General features: G+C 38.3%; 1 protein-coding gene across 2 annotated transcripts in view; it reads right to left on the reverse strand.

Annotated features, from left to right (window-relative positions):
- The window catches only part of dnajb6b (DnaJ heat shock protein family (Hsp40) member B6b), a 59,610-nt gene extending 48,646 nt beyond the window's left edge, over nt 1-10,964 (reverse strand). The window contains exon 1 of one of the 2 annotated variants that reach the window (XM_052139760.1): nt 10,670-10,962. The gene's annotated coding sequence lies outside the window, so the exon portion shown is untranslated. Of the gene's footprint in view, nt 1-10,669 lie in introns of both variants that reach the window. The other variant, XM_052139768.1, reaches the window with a different exon arrangement.
- Between the last annotated feature and the right edge of the window lie 7,052 nt (nt 10,965-18,016).

The following is an 18,016-nucleotide window of genomic DNA, read 5'->3' on the forward strand; positions in this document are numbered from 1 at the left end:
AAGATACACAAGCGAGGAAACTCCTGGATAGTGGCAATGAGTTCACATTTTCCTCAGAAGAAGAGTGGGACTCTGAAGAATGTTTGTATTTTGAAGAGAGACTTGATCCAGCAGAGGATACAATTTCGGATGAGTAAGCAGGCATTTAAATTGTATGATGTATGATATAAATATTATATGTAATATGATATAAAAATAATATGAATGTTTAGATTATATATTAACTAGTGTTTATTTTGCCTCATTATCATCAACAAAGCTTGTGCTTGCAAATATGTGTTCAGGTTAAACGAGTAAAATGCACTTTAAATATGCCCATATTAGAAAATCAGCATATTATAATGATTTCTGAAGGATCATGTGACACTGAAGACTGCAGTAATGATGCTGAAATTTCAGCTTTGATCACAAATTGCATTTTACAAAATATTCAAATAGAAAACTGTTCTTTTAAATTGTAAAAATAGTTCACAATATCAATGTTTTTACTGTATTTTGGATCAAATAAATGCAGCCTTGGTGAGCAGATAATTTTAGACCTAGTATAGCTAAAATACAAACATGTACACACATGTTGCTCACATATTATTGTAGCCCAGTTTGTGCCGAATATGGCATTATCAGACTTTAGCCATTAATGTGTTTTTAAGTAACTGAAAAAAGCACAAATGTCAAGGCATGTCAAAACTTCTCCAGGGCCCAAAACACCATCAGACCCCAGAGGGTTAAAAAGACATGTCCTGAAAAGGACATTCAACGCTCGCTTGTGTATGTTGCTCTTTTACCAGAAATAAACTCATTTAGAGGAAATATACTCTTTCAGAGAAATCACTCTCTTTTCTGAGAGAAGCGCTGTCGAAGCGCCCAGGGGCAGAGAGGAGAAAGCCACTGGAATGCACCTTCAGATCCAACAGAAGCTCTCTTGCAGAGGTAGGTGAAGCAGTCGTGAACACAGCTTGCTGATCACACAACCGCTCAGCTCTGAAGAAAGGACTGACAGACACACGTCCGCTCCCTTTATATCCGTATGTCCGGGGGCCAAAAAGATATCTTAATTAAGGTATACCTGAAGTGGCAGATGAAAATTCCCCTTAATGTAAAAATTATGGTCAAAAAGTAGACAGCCGTGCCATTTTTGGCCCATATTCTAGGTTTAATATAAAACAAATCATACCAAATTATTTTATCAGTATTACAATGAGTAAAAGTTTGAACAATTGAAATGAATTTCGAAATGTCTTAGTATTTGGCACGTGCCCCTTTTGATTTTATGAATGCATGCAATGAAACTGGCATGGACACAAAAGGTTGTTCAAAACTTGATCTATGTTGTCCAATCATGATTTGAGAATGATCCAAAGAACATCTTGTGTGCTTCAATGAAGGCCAAGAAATCTGGAGTAAACATGGTTAATGTCACAAATGTGCTTATTTGAATTAGTGACAAAAATAGACCAGAATCTTAAAGGTTTCTACATTTGATGTCATACATTTTGTTTTTGTTGTTTTTCTTTTCAAAACCCACTAATTCTAAGTCACTTATTTTTTTAGTAAAAAAAAAATAAATGATAATAATTATATATATATATATAGATAGATAGATAGTTTGCAACATCCAGCAGCATAAAGTACAGCTTAAATAACTGGTAGTTACCTGCAATCGAACGCCAAAAGTTTCAAGCTATCCCAGCCAATTCTTATTAATGTAAGATATGGTAGATGTTACACCCTTACAGTGAAATGCACACTTATACCACTCTTCCTCAAGGTAAAAACAAATCAGCCTGGGCACATTCAACAGCATCAATTTCTAAATACTGGGCTACATTGACACATAGCACAGAAGAACTAAAGTGATGCTTGGTTGGTCCACTCTATAATAGAGGCCTTGAAGTTGTCACATTACCCAATAGGTTTCTTATATAAATTATATTCAAAGGCATTTAATACTCCTTGATCATAGTGAAGCAAAAGTGTGCAAGTCCCCTAGAGCAACATTGATGCCTCACATGTTCTGTAAAACTCTTGCTCTAGCAGATATTTGGTGACTCTTGAACCCATCTGGTAGGGACTATACATTATTTTCATCAGTTCATAAAATCTATTCAAAATAGATTTTTTATAATGGAACCATTAGCAGCCACGATAAGAAAGGAAAATTATTTTCCAGGGGAGATTGCAGGAGGTGTGGCGCATAAACTTCTGCTTTATGCAGATTCAGTTTTGTTATTTGTCTTCAACTCTACTAGATCTATGCCTTGCCTCCATAGAATTATGAATTCCTTTTCCAAGTTCTCAGGATACAAAGTAAATTGGGCTAAATCTGAAGCTTTGCTCTGACAGCGTACGGACCAGTGGAGTTAATTTCAACCCTTTAATAAAAAGATTTGGAGCGATGTGATTAGGTGGGCTTCATTATATTTATTGATAATTGGGTAGGTCATTTTTATTGAAATAAATTGTATTCCAAAATTCAACTACCTGCTACAGTCACTACCTATAGATATCCCCCTCTCTTATTTCAAGCAATTTGATAGCATAGTGAAGTCCTTCATTTGGAATGGTAAGCGTCCCAGTATACATTTCAACAAATTACATAGGCTGATTGAAAAAGGTGGGCTAGTCCTACCCAAGATTTTGTATTATTATTAAGCATTCGGTCTCAGACATTTGGCTCATTGGTCGCTTCCACCTGAGAGAGCCCCTTGCTGGTTTTGTATTGAACAAGAAGTTCTTGCCCCTTTCAATTTCGCAATTGCAGGGCCTGTCTATCAAATTAACCGAAGTGAAGTTAAGTAACACCTCGTTATCTCGCATTTGCACTCGGTATGGGAAAAAGAGTCCAGAGTGTTTAATTCAGACATTTATTTGAATGCTGCCTTGAGCATACTGCTGAAGTCTCCTTTCTGCTGGACAGAGTGGATTTTAGGGGGGGTTACTACACTTGGTGACCTACAGTGAGGAAAATAAGTATTTGAACACCCTGCTATTTTGCAAGTTCTCCCACTTGGAAATCATGGAGGGGTCTGAAATTGTCATCGTAGGTGCATGTCCACTGTGAGAGACATAATCTAAAAAAAAAAATCCAGAAATCACAATATATGATTTTTTAACTATTTATTTGTATGATACAGCTGCAAATAAGTATTTGAACACCTGAGAAAATCAATGTTAATATTTGGTACAGTAGCCTTTGTTTGCAATTACAGAGGTCAAACGTTTCCTGTAGTTTTTCGCCAGGTTTGCACACACTGCAGGAGGGATTTTGGCCCACTCCTCCACACAGATCTTCTATAGATCAGTCAGGTTTCTGGGCTGTCGCTGAGAAACACGGAGTTTGAGCTCCCTCCAAAGATTCTCTATTGGGTTTAGGTCTGGAGACTGGCTAGGCCACGCCAGAACCTTGATATGCTTCTTATAGAGCCACTCCTTGGTTATCCTGGCTGTGTGCTTCGGGTCATTGTCATGTTGGAAGACCCAGCCTCGACCCATCTACAATGCTCTAACTGAGGGAAGGAGGTTGTTCCCCAAAATCTCGCAATACATGGCCCCGGTCATCCTCTCCTTAATACAGTGCAGTCAGCCCTGTCCCATGTGCAGAAAAACACCCCCAAATCATGATGCTACCACCCCCATGCTTCACAGTAGGGATGGTGTTCTTGGGATGGTACTCATCATTCTTCTTCCTCCAAACACGGTTAGTGGAATTATGACCAAAAAGTTCTATTTTGGTCTCATCTGACCACATGACTTTCTCCCATGACTCCTCTGGATCATCCAAATGGTCATTGGCAAACTTAAGACGGGCCTTGACATGTGCTGGTTTAAGCAGGGGAACCTTCCGTGCCATGCATGATTTCAAACCATGACGCCTTGGTGTATTACCAACAGTAACCTTGGAAACGGTGGTCCCAGCTCTTTTCAGGTCATTGACCAGCTCCTCCCGTGTAGTTCTGGGCTGATTTCTCACCTTTCTTAGGATCATTGAGACCCCACGAGGTGAGATCTTGCATGGAGCCCCAGTCCGAGGGAGATTGACAGTCATGTTTAGCTTCTTCCATTTTCTAATGATTGCTCCAACAGTGGACCTTTTTTCACCAAGCTGCTTGGCAATTTCCCCGTAGCCCTTTCCAGCCTTGTGGAGGTGTACAATTTTGTCTCTAGTGTCTTTGGACAGCTCTTTGGTCTTGGCCATGTTAGTAGTTGGATTCTTACTGATTGTATGGGGTGGACAGGTGTCTTTATGCAGCTAACGACCTCAAACAGGTGCATCTAATTTAGGATACTAAATGGAGTGGAGGTGGACATTTTAAAGGCAGACTAACAGGTCTTTGAGGGTCAGAATTCTAGCTGATAGACAGGTGTTCAAATACTTATTTGCAGCTGTATCATACAAATAAATAGTTAAAAAAATCATACATTGTGATTTCTGGATTTTTTTTTTTAGATTATGTCTCTCACAGTGGACATGCACCTACGATGACAATTTCAGACCCCTCCATGATTTCCAAGTGGGAGAACTTGCAAAATAGCAGGGTGTTCAAATACTTATTTTCCTCACTGTATATGAGAACGGAGTGTTGAAATACTTGGATAATTTGGCAAAAAATGTTGGGATTCCCAGATCTCAGTTTTTTGAGATATTTACAGTTGTGCCACCTGCTCTGTTCTATTTTTGGGAGTAGCAGACACCCCGCCCCCTAAAGCGGCAGATACTTTGGGAGAGGTGATTACTGCTTTTGGAAGGGTCATGAGGCATCAGTGTATTACACCTTGCTAATTCAGAGTCTGGGGGATGGAGCTTCAACTTCTCTCAAGAGATTATGGGAGAAAGATTTTAATTTGGTGTTGGGAGGATGGTGTGTGGGCGGGATACTTAAAAACATCAAGTCTGTATCAAGAGATGCTAGGGTGCAACTTATACATTTCAAGATCCTACATAGACTCTATTGGACCCCTCTAGACTATATAGACTTGACCTTAAAGACACAACCAACTACTGGCATTGCCAATGGGAGGATGGGGACATGTCCCATGTTTTTTGGTGGTGCAGTGTGATTCAGGAATTTTGGTTGAAAGTACAGAGTTTTGTGTGTGACGTGTTGGGTACCCGGGTTTTGTTTTTGTCTCAGACTCTGTGTCCTGGGGTGGCCATTACGGCAGGCAACAAGTATATCAAATATTGGTCCTCACCAGTGTGATGATAGGCAGGTAGATTATTTTAAGGGGTTGAAGTCAGTGGGAAAGCTCTCAATTCGGGAGTGGTGCGAGGAGATGTGAAAGGTGGCAGCCTTTGAATAGGTAATATGTATTTGTAGGTATACATATATACATGTATCTAAATTCTTTTTTATTATTTATTTATTTTTTCTTCTTCTTTGTATATGTGTTTACTTGTGTAAGACCATTGTGATGTTTGTTTGGGGTCGGGTGGGGTTCTTGATTGGAGAGGGGTAGTAGTGGGAGTTAAATGTTGATTCTTTGTATATATGTTCTGTTTTTCTTTGATCTGAAATTAATAAAATGTTAAATCACACACAAAAAAAAAGGTATTTAACACTAGTATCTATTGTTTTTTTTTTTGTTTTTATCATATTTATTTGGGTATTTTTGCTTTTTCACAGAACAAACAAACACAAAACTAAGAACTACTACGGAAAAAAAAAAATACAGAACAACTGAGGGACAAATGCATACCTAGACAAATTATCATTGGACAGATAATGCTACCTAATGCAAATATGTAAATGTTTGGATCATTCATTCAAAGAATTATAAAAAAAAAAAAAACAATAATATAAATACATTAAATCGAATAAGCGCATTATCCTGAATATTGTCAGCCATCTAATAGTTTAGGCACAGTGTTAATTATATTATCAGTGATTACGGTCATCAATTACTAATAAGTTGGGCAGTAACAGGGGTCAGTAGGCTAAGAAGGCATTGCTTTAGTTATCTTAAGATGATCCAGAACCTGTCCCCACATTTTATCAAATTCTTTAAGTCTGTCATTATTAATGTATCTCAACCTTTCTAATGCAAGCATATTTACAAGATCTTTAGCCCACATTTCAAACTTAGGTGCTATATCAGTTTTCCACATTCGTAAAATCAACCTCTTAGCAATTATCATGCCAAATAATACAGCTTGTCTTTCCTGTATGTCTATCATCTTTAGAATACTCGATATACCAAGAATAGCTATAAGTGGAGAAGGTTCAATATACTTTTTAAATGCTTTAGAAAAACAGTCAAATACACACTCCCAATATTCCTGTAATTTAGGGCACAGCCATAGTGTGTGAGTCAGAGATCCTTTTGCTACCTTACATCTGTTGCAGAGTGGAGAAACCTTTGGGAATAAACTATGTAGCTTCACTTTAGATAAATATATTCTGTGCAAAGTTTTGAACTGAATCAAATTATGCCTTACATTAATTGAACAAGTGTGTATGTTCCCAAGGCACTCTCTAGTATCTATTGTTGTCAAAAGTACCGGTACTTCAGTACCAAGTCGGTCCTAAAATAAAAAAGATGTAATGATACCAGTAATTCTACAGTACTGGTATTACCGAGCACCGACTCGATCTGGTGTTAAAGTACAACTGGTTTTCATGTTAACTGGTGAACTTCTTCCGTTTCACACCAGATGTGAACAACCAGATGTCGATTCCAAAAATTCTGCTTCTGACTAGTGCTGCGCGATTAATCATATCGCAATCGCGATGTCAGCCTGTGCGATTATATGATGGCAAATGCTGCGATTTTATTAAATAAATATGTGCATGTGTGGACGTGACAGAGCTGTTTGCCCATTTTCTACACCACTAATAAAAATAACCAGTCAGTCTCAGTTTAGGGAGTGGCATGTGTGGTAACGTGAGTTTCCGATGTTCAGCGTGGAAATCAGGTGAAGATGGATGCCGAGCAGACACACAGATAACACCGAAACACAGATCACAGCTTAGCGATATGTCTTTATTTCATCAATAATTAAAGTTCATATAATACGGGAGCGTGCAGTGTAAATAAACACAAACTCCAAAACTGTCATTCTCTGTGCGGTCAGAGCCACTTCAACCAGTCGCGGAAGAGATCCAATCTGAGCTGGCGTCAAGACCAGGAGAGATTTAAAGTTCCGCCGGCTCATGCACAAGATCAATCTTATGTGAAAAATAACATTAAAATTCCAACAACAATAAAATGTGTGTGTGTGTGTATATATATATATATATATATATATATATATATACACATATACATACACACACACACACCAACAACAACAGTTTTAGTGGTTTGATTGAGTGAACCACACTTTTATATCCAGTTTCCTTTTCAAAAGAGTTTATAGAAAGTACATGTTACATCCTGCTTAAATGTCCCTGTTTGTTTGGACAGTCTTATTTTCATGAAAATTTTTATGTTTTTATTATTTTATTTAGGTGAAATATTGAGAAAATAACAAGTTTGCAGTAATGCAAAGATATTATTTAATTTTGTACAAATATTTTAATTTGAAAACACTGCATTTATAGTTGTTGTTGTTGCTAGTTTGTATGTTTGAGTTGAAAAATACACATTTCAGCATTATCAGTAATCTATTTGTACATTTTCTTGATAACCAAGCAAGTTGACTCATGATACCAGTTGTTTATTATATCGCAATCGCAATATTAACATCAATAATCACAATATTACTTTTTTCCCAAATCGTGCAGCCCTACTTCTGACTCAATATTTTGCTCTCAATTTAATGTAAAATTACTACATGATGCTGGCATCATTGTACAAATTTAAAATAAGTGGTATTATTAGATCAAACGGCAGAATTACACAAGATTAAAAACAAAAGGTTTGAGATTCAAACTCAGCCATAAGGGAGCATTCTGTATTCACATGAGTGTGTGTTCTGTGTGAAATGGTGCATATAATCCAGCAGTGTGACAAGTCAACATGGACACATTGCTGGATTAAATGCACCATTTTACACTGAACACATATAATAATATCATTGATGGCCAAGTTTGAATCTCCTACCTCAGTTATTTATTTATTTATTAATCTTGCCATTTCTAATAATACCACATATTTTAATCAGTAAAATGATGCCAGCATCATGTAGCAAGTTTACATTTAATGGAGAGTAAAATGTTGAGTCAGAACACTGATATATACAGTATACAGAACTGGATTGCTCATAATGTCGTATCAGTGAAGCCACTGCGCCACCATATTGCTATGCCCAAACATTCCAATGTGCCTATTGACTTAACAGGAAACCATCTAATTTCAGTGAGTAAACTTTAGTCATTCAATAACCACTTTTATATCTGAAACCTCATGTACATACCTACAACACAAACATCCTACACATAGAATTATTTATTTACCAGTTAACATGAAAACCAGTTGAACCGTAACACCGGTACCCACACAGTGACTTACTGACACATGACTGCTTTCAAATGCTCAAATGCTCACATTTCAGATAATGAAATTAAACTTTAAAACATGAAATTCTGGAAAAATTATCAAACCGATTTCAGTTTTTTTGTCCAGAAGAAAATTATACTGAAATGAAGGAGAGCGAAGCCACGTCACAGCACAATCATTAAATTTTGTCCTCCATCGTATTAAGAGAACACCACTTTTCTACTCAAATTTAAGGGTGTTCACACTTGGCAGGTTTGTTTAGATTAAAATGAACTCTGGTGCGATTGCTCTGTTAGTGTGGTTCGTTTGAACAAGTGTGAACTCTGTCACATGATCCTTGGTGTGCACCAAACAAGCGGACCGAGACCGCCTAAAAAGTGGGTCTCGGTCCACTTCCAAACGAACTCTGGTGTGCATGGTTCAACTGATATATGAATACAACATGGACCAAAGACGTCTAAACGGACCAAAAACAGGAAGTAATTTGCCTAATACTGACCTCAAGCATACCTGGTTCTTCTCATCATAGAAGCTATGTTGCCCATTACAGTTCGGTACTGGCGTCAGAAACGCCTTCAGCCGTCCTTGCAGCATATCTTCGATTGTATGTGCAACGGAGGAATTCCTGGCACTGTTTTGACTCCTTTACATATTTTATTAGCTCTTCGTTTGTTCTCAGCTGGTAAAAATACCACCATATATACACATATGTATAAATATAACAAGCGCATTTCGCCCAGCAGCCAGCATTGTTTTGAATGAATGGCAAGTTCCGTCAAAAAATATCCGTCATAAAAGCTGTCCAATCAGGTTGTGACTTTTTCCTGATGCCTTTGTTTTTGTATCGATAGGTTCGGTGTTAAAAAATATCAGTGTGAACGCTAAGCGAACCAGGACTAAATGTATAATTTTCTTTTTTTCCGGACCAAAAGAACCAAGAGAACCGAACTACAAGTGTGAACACACCCGAAGACTTACCTATGCATCACTGGGGATCTCATGACATTTGACACTACAAAGACATAACAAAAAACATAATGACATAGACTAACAAAGAACATATTAAACCTAAATAAGAAATTTTTTTATCTTTAAACTGCAGACCAGAACCTCAAAAAGAGCAGACTACAATATTACAAGCCCACATAATATTGAACCATAATACAGACACCACTGTCTGTCATTCAACCTACTTTTTTAACACCAGAGCAGAACCCAGAAAATTGCTTCAAATAAGCTTCAGCTGGTCCCAGGTGTAATCATTTTTATTGCCATACAAGAGGCTTTACAATCATATACTGGTGGATCAGTAACATAACATTTGTATGGGCACTATGACATTCAGTTTTGTTTTATGTAAACATAAACTCAGAAAAGAGAAACACTGATACTCCCTAAGTGATAACCAAGATTAAGTGGAACTACTTTCTGCCAAATACGAGTATCACATATCCCCATGAGAAAGGCCAATGTGACATTTAAAAGAAGGTGTGTAGTGAAGGAGTGCAGTGAGTTGTTGTAAGGTGTGTTCCGACACCTATAACAGAACGTTCTGGAAAGATACTGTAAGTCAGTTGAGTCATATTTTTTTCACCACACTTTATCGATTTTACCTGCACGCGTCATTACATATTAAAAATAAAACAAATGCATGTTTACATGGAACACTGAACATCTTTACAATGTGGTTTTACTGTTATTGAACTGAAGATGGTGGGTCAACTTCAACAAAGTTGAGCAAAGGGTAAAGCTAGGTTTTTTTTTATAACAATACTGATACTAATATACTGTAACGATACTGATTTCTGTTCATCAGAAAATGAAATAACAAATTATTAAAATGACATTCAGGTCAAAGTGTCAGTTGTCAAAAGAGAAATTCGCAAAGTACTGTTGTTGCGGCAAGATCTTTGTACTACTCCGATGGGAATACATAACTATTGAAGATATGCATTTCGTTTGCCCTGCTGTTTTCTTGATAAGTTTCTCCAGTCACCTTGTTGCTTTCAGTCACTTGTTTTTCGAAGAGCTAAGGGTGCACCAGCAGTCCTTGATGTCCGAGGACACTGTGACTATGTATAATCCTATGAGCTGCTGTTTTGGGCATATAGATGCATACAGATGCTGTGTTGAAAGCTTTCTGGGGTTTGAGACACAGGCCGATTAGGTATATCATCTCTCTAAAACAGCTAATCGAATAACCATAATGACTTATAATGTATAAACTCACGTATATGAGACAAGTGTCCTCTTCCCGCTCCTATATTTGGACTTTCCTTCGCAGTGAATCCCGATGATGCAGTCGAGTTTCTGTTCTCTCTGTATTATTGCTTTTCGTGAAAATTTCTGTTTGATCCGAGGTCAGTCAGTTCCTAAAACAGCCTCAAATAAGCACAGTAACTTCGCTGTGTGATGGATAGAGACGAACAGACGTATGATGACAGTCTTTAGCCTCAACCCTTGGCTGTCACACTAATGTTCTCCTACAACCCGCCGACCTTTACAATCAGGCTTAAAAGCGGCATGATGATTCTAGTGCGTTTCGTCACTTCCTGATACAAAAACAGCATTAGATATGTTCGAGAGTTCTCAGTAAGTAGTGTGATTTCTCAGGTAATGGTTTTGTAATTTGAAAATGTCAAATTCATAAAAATATATATATTTTTTATCTTGAAGCAAAGCATTATTATTATTATTATTATTATTATCATCCGTGGTCTCATTGCGCCTCCAGCGGCCAACTTTTAGCTAAAACACTGACTTCCAAAAATGTTATGATGGAATATGTCCAAAGTAGGGCTTTGAATTTATTTATTTTTTTCATTTATTTATTTATTCGCACAGTTTCTCAAAGAACTTAGAAGAAATTTCTTAGAATTTATTTTAATATTGCATGAAGAGTACATGTTAAAAAAAATAAATAAATAAATAATAAATAAAAAAAAAAAATTAAAAAAAAAAATATATATATATATATATATATATATATATATATATATATATACATATTTTTATTTTTTTGGCGAATAGAGACACATTTCTACAGGAATAAATCTTTGATAAAAAATAAAATAAAAATAAAATTAGTGGACATGCTGTAGTTTAAAGTAGGGGAAAAATCTTCTGACTTTTTCCAGTGGACTTTTTCAATTATATGATTAAATGGGCGGATTCAATTTATATAAAATGTTATTGGGAAGATGAACTGAGTACATTGCCATTGCATTATAAGACTATGGCGGTGAGGGCATGGTCCAGCGTTTAGGTAAGTGTTAAGGGTTCTTATCTGAAATTAATTGTTGGTAATTGCTTGTTTCTGTGTTCGCAGTGAGAGATGGGGGATAGAGTGTGACAGATGCCGAAGCTGTTTGTGTGTTGGCCGCTGCCAGCTGTTTGAAGCTTCACCATCATGCTTGACGTGGATGTGTTTTGTTTTTGTTTATTAACAAAAGTGACATTCCTGCGTTGGAATTGCCATCTCCTGCTTTCTCATTCCATTGAACTCATTACACTGCTGCTGAAACCTGGTAGAAAAGGATGAAGGATATGCTGCCATGGAGTCTTCGCCGCTGGAGGAAGTCTTCAGGTCCCTTGCCAGCAGCCACCAGGCCCTTGTAGACCTATGCGTGGAGCAGCAGCAGTAGCGTTTTGAGGCACTCCTTCAGCCCAAGAGGATGACCGGCAGGTGCTGCGGAGCTTAGTACCTCAGGAGGGGGTGACCGATGCCCGATCCCTGGCAGGCAGCAGAGAACCCTCAAATTCTGCTCATGAAGATGGGGCATCAAGATGATCCAGAGGCCTACCTCAAGCTCTTTGAGCACACAGTCAAAGCCCTGAGATGGCCACAGGAGCAATTAGGGGTACATCTTCTGCTGCTGCTAACCGGGGAAGCCCAGATCATGGTGCAACAATATCCAGTCGGCTACCTCTTGGACTATGAGATGTTGAAAAATCCATCCTGATTTCGAAGGGGATGGCCGAAGTGGTCCAGTGTCACCGACCATCTGGTGGTGTATCCGGGGGCCGGCGTGCCCCACACCCTTTACTCCCTGTTGTCTCATACCCGGCTCCCCCCGCCCCCCTCCTTCCGCCCTGTTCTGGCTCCTCGATCTCTCCCACTCTTCATCTCAAGTAAGCGAGCCCACAGCCACAGGTGTGGGTAGGAAGCTTGAGTCGGTCTACTGGAGTTGCGGGGGGAGCCGGGTCATGTCCGAGATCAGTGCCTGTTAATGGAGGAGAGGCCTTGACTCTCCACCGACTGCCTCAGGGACATATCAGACACAGGGACATACCAGAGCAGGGACATACCAGACACAGGTGAGTGTTAAGGGGGGAACATAACAAGCCTTTGTGGATTCAGTTTGTAAACAAATCTCCATTCATCAATGCTTGGTTCAAAATGGGGCATTGAATGTAAATAATCGGGTGAGGTGTGTGCATGGGGATATTCATGATTATCCTGTATTGACTATCACGATAATTTTCTGGGGACAAAAGCATAATATCGAGTAGATGGTTAATCCTTGCTTCACTCATCCGCTAATTTTGGGGACTAATTGGCCAGCTTTTTGATTATTATTGAAGGGGTTGTGTGCAGAAGGGTCCTGTGAGAATGTGAGTCATGTGGGATATGCGAGTGCTGCTGGGGAGGTGTGCCCTGGGCCATCTATGTCTGCTCCACGTCAGGCTGACGCCGGGGAACGGGAGGTGTCATCCTCCCCTGCCCTAAGGGATTTCCCAGTACAGGATTTTCCTCTAGAGCAGTCACGAGATGAAACCCTGAAGTACACGTTTGACCAAGTGATAGTGATTGATGGTCAACTTCTGAAGCCAGGCATCGCACGCATATATCCATATTTTGCAATTAAAATATATCAGTTGTATAGAGTGACACAGGATGATGTGACAAAAGAAAATACAACCCAATTGTTTGTACCAAAGAGCCATTCGGAAATTCTGAAAGACTTCCTCACTGATCAGGGCACTGCTTTTATGTCACATACCTTAAAAAATATGATTCACATGTTCCTGCATGAAGATGCCCGGAACTGGGATAAGTGGCTTGAACCCCTGTTATTTGCAGTCGGAGAGGTCCTGCAAGCCTCCACAGGGTTTTCCCCGTTCTAATTGTTATATGGCCCCTTGGTATGCTAGACGTCATGAAGGAAAATTCACAGAGTAAAAATGAAATTCAATATGTTCTTGACTTGAGAGCAAACTCCTGGGGCGAATCACAGGAGAATTTGCTACACACACAAGAACGTCACTTCCGGCTATATAACTGGGGAGCTCGGCTACAGGAGTTTGCACAGGGAGATAATGTACTTGTATTGCTGCCCACATCCATCTCTAAACATGGAGAGTTGGGGAAGTCGTTTATGAGATAGTGAGTATGGATAGAGGCGAAGCACTTCAGATTTACCACCTAAACCTCCTAAAACCATGGAGAGCGGCAGCCCCCATATTCTTGGCGACGGTAGTTCCGGAGAGGGAGGAGCTTGGACCGGAGGGGAATCTAAAAGCCAATCAGTTACCCCAGTCCCTTGTGGAGACCATCTTTTGCCATCGCAAAGTACAGAGGTGGCCAGGTTGCAAAAATATTTGTCTCTCCCTGGCCACACTAATCTCATCGAGACAGCCCGGTGGTTCTGGTACCTAAGAGCAATGGCTCGGTCCAGTTCTGTGTGGATTATAGAAAAGTCAATGCAGTGTTGAAATTTGATGCATACACAATGCCTCACTACATTTTAAAGTCTTAACAGTTCAATAAAGTCTCCTTTTTAGTTGTTACTGTTTGCAAACTGACAGAATCACTCATAAATACCCATGGCAAACCTTCAGTCCTAGTATCTAAGGACTACAAAGTTACATAATGTTAAGGCACAAACAAGAACATTTAAATATGGCATCAAAACCCTTTCTGAACAATTTTGCAGAATGGCTGCATTATTCAGTCCAAACTGGCGAATTCCAAACTGCATTTTTGCGCCTTTGAAGGGCTCTGCGGGAAGGGGCACAACACAAAGGGGTGTTTCAAATGAAAGTGAGCAACTCAAGACCTCCAAGGAGGGCCCTTCCACAAGGCCGTTACCGAAGGGTACATGCGATGGTCACTTCGAGGAAGTAATTTTACTGTTTATGATCACGCTCGGGCAAGCGCTATAGCCCTTTTATAACAGCTACTTCTCCTCTTCCGCAGTTTACATTCATCCTCATACATAATATATTAGACAGTTATACAAAAGATACTCCAAAAACAGGGTCCATTTTTTTTTATGTAGGATAGTCTAAACCCTGTGATTTATTATTATTTATTTATTTATTTATTTATTTATTTTAAGACCTCTCATGCACCAACTTTCAGCGGGAAATGTTCATTCATGTTTTTATATACACTTATGTTCACATATTATTATTATTGTTATTATATTAAAACATTTTAAATAATACACAAAAGGAAATGTTTGAAAAAAAAACTATTTCAAAAGGTATATTTATTTGCAACAAATTATCAGCAATAAATAAGTTAGGCTATTCCTTTTGTTAGAACAGCTGGTAACGTTCCAAGCGATCATAAGTTGGAAGTGACGTATGACTTTCATTACTCAAATCTTCAAAGGTTCACAAACTGCCACACATGAGACACGAGTGACCTGCTCCCACTTCAAGGTCTCAGCCCTTCGGAGGGTGTAGGGCATAGGGATGCTAACTTCTGGTGACAGTCAGTACAGACGGCACTACAATATTGATGAGTAACCTTAATTCGATGTAGGCCTACTCACTTTAAAAGCACATTTCTGATATTGACTATAATTCGCAGTAACTGTAGTACATGCTAGTTTTATGTTCATTGTAACATACACTAATTATGTCAGTTGTAGTTTATTTGATTTCTTTCAGATGAAGGCGCATGTCTGCCCCCTGCGGTAAGTGTAAATGCAGATCAGTAGATGAGAGAGTGTCAGGAGAAACAGCCCAGAACAGAAGGGAAATATCCACACATCTAACATACCAAAGCAACCTTTTCATTTGAGTTGCGCATTCTGGCTGGCAGGTGTAAAGTTATTGAATAAATTGTCTTTATTTTTTTAACTTGCATCTAGGTTGAGCAATACGCAGATTTTAATTGATGAAATGTTTATTTGTTTTTTTCCTAATTGTATCTTGGTGTTAAATTGTTGACAATTACGTTTCTCTGAGATTAGCTGAACAACAGACTTTATCTCTGGATGAATTACTAATTAATTTTAAATGATAATGTTAAAATATCTAAGCACACATTAAGATGGCATATCAATAAATTGTGAGTGTGAGCTAGGCAATATTATATTCACTGGGGCAGCAATGTTACTTGTGTATGCTTATCTTCACCCCCTCTCTCACTCAACTTTTTTCGGTGCCACTTAGTTCACAACATGTAAAAATGGCAGACTAGCAATCACAGTAATGGCTCAGTATTATTCCTCATCTTGCTGCACATAATCCTGTAATAGTCAATCAGGTGTATAGCTAACTAAAGTTAATCTAAATTAATTAACTGTGTTGTTATGTTACAGGAAAATCAAATTTACACTGTAAATGACATTTCAATACACTTCAATATTTATGCAAACTTACTGCTTCTTGAGGCAATTAAAAGAACATTGTTAACAACAGTGTTGTCATAATTCTTTAGGTTAGATCAGTGAGTAAATTTTTAAGGGAAACTTCACCTAAACAGGAAAATTCTGTCATAATTTACTCACTCGTATCATTCTAAACCCATATTACCTCTGGCATTATAATTATTGTAAATATTATCTATTTACATAGTATGTGTAATATTAGACATGTGCTCATTGAATAATATTCATTTATTCAAAATATTACCTAAATTGACTGAATGATGCAGGTAGTGGTCAGCGAAGTGTACTGTAGTTTTCAGTCCTGTGTTGGTAGTCTAATGACTGAAATGCTTCAGGCAGTAGTCACTGGCTGGTATAGGCTGCATGAAGTCGTCACTTAACAACACAGACTTTGTGCCCATAAATTAGTGATTGAATCGTGTTTGAAGCTTTCCCATTGATTAATTCTGTTTGACATGTTATTGCTTTTAGACCACTTCACAAATCAGATATCGATCTGATTTGTGACAGCTTTACAGATCTTTGGCATTCTAGCTGTCAGTTTGTCCAGATACTCCGGTGGCTTTTCACCCCACACTTCCTGTAGCACTTGCCATAGATGTGTCTGTCTTGTCGGGCACTTCTCACGCACCATACAGTCTATCTGATCACACAAAAGCTCAATGGGGTTAAGATCCATAACACTCTTTTCCAATTATCTGTTTCGTTGCCCACTATAAACATTTATTTTTGTTTTTCTGTTTCTTCCCATAAGACCTGCACCCCTAAGTCTTTACTGTTGTACATGAAACTGGTGTTGAGCGGGTAGAATTCAATGAAGCTGTCAGCTGAGGACATTTGAGGCATCTATTTCTCAAATTAGAGACTCTGATGTCCTTATCCTCTTGTTTAGTTGTACATCTGGCCTTCTACATCTCTTTCTGTCCTTGTGAGAGCCAGTTGTCCTTTGTCTTTGAAGACTGTAGTGTACAGTCAGACTCAAGCATTGTATTCCTCAAAACAATGATTGACTGATAAGTTTACATTTACATTTACGCATTTGGCAGACGCTTTTATCCAAAGCGCCTTACAGTGCACTCATAACAGGGACAATCCCCCCCGGAGCAACCTGGAATTAAGTGTCTTGCTCAAGGACACAATGGTGGTGGCTGTGGGGGATCGAACCAGCGACCTTCTGATTACCAGTTATGTGCTTTAGCCCACTACACCACCACCACTCCATAGTTTTTAGTGTAACCTGTTTTATTTTTGCCATTTTTGACCTAATATTGACCTTAAGACATGCCAATCTATTGCATACTTTGGCAACTCAAAAACAAACACAAAGACAATGTGAAGCTTCATTTAACGAATCAAATAGCTTTAAATTGTGTTTTTCTAGTACCAAATTATCAATTTAGCATGATTACTCAAGGACAAGGTGCTGGAGTGATGCTGCTGGAAATGGGGCCAGTCTAGATTTTTATATATATATATGAAATTGGTACAATTCAAAAGTTTGTGGTCACTTGCCTTAAATGTTTCTCATGATCTTAAAAATCTTTTGATCTGAAGGCGTATGCTTAAAAGTTTGAAATTAGTTTTGTAGACAAAAGTATAATTGTGCCACCATATTAATTTATTTGATTAAAATACTAGAATTGTATTTAAAAAAAAAAACTTTTTTTAAATTGATGACTGGGACCAAATAATTAAGAAGCCAATAAGCAGCCAATAAGTGCCCAACATAGATGGGAACTCCTTCAATACTGTTTAAAAACATCCCAGTGTGTTACCTCAAGAAGTTGGTTGAGAAAATGTCAAGAGTACATGTCTGCAAATTCTAGGCAAAGTGGGACTACTTTGAAGATGATAAAATATAACACAGTTTTTATTGATTTTTGATTTTTTTTTGTCACAACATAATTCCCATATTTCCATTTAGGTTATCCCATAGTTTCATTTCATAGTTC

The sequence above is a fragment of the Xyrauchen texanus genome, chromosome 2, assembly GCF_025860055.1.
Source record: "Xyrauchen texanus isolate HMW12.3.18 chromosome 2, RBS_HiC_50CHRs, whole genome shotgun sequence".
Classification (NCBI taxonomy): Eukaryota; Metazoa; Chordata; class Actinopteri; order Cypriniformes; family Catostomidae; genus Xyrauchen; species Xyrauchen texanus.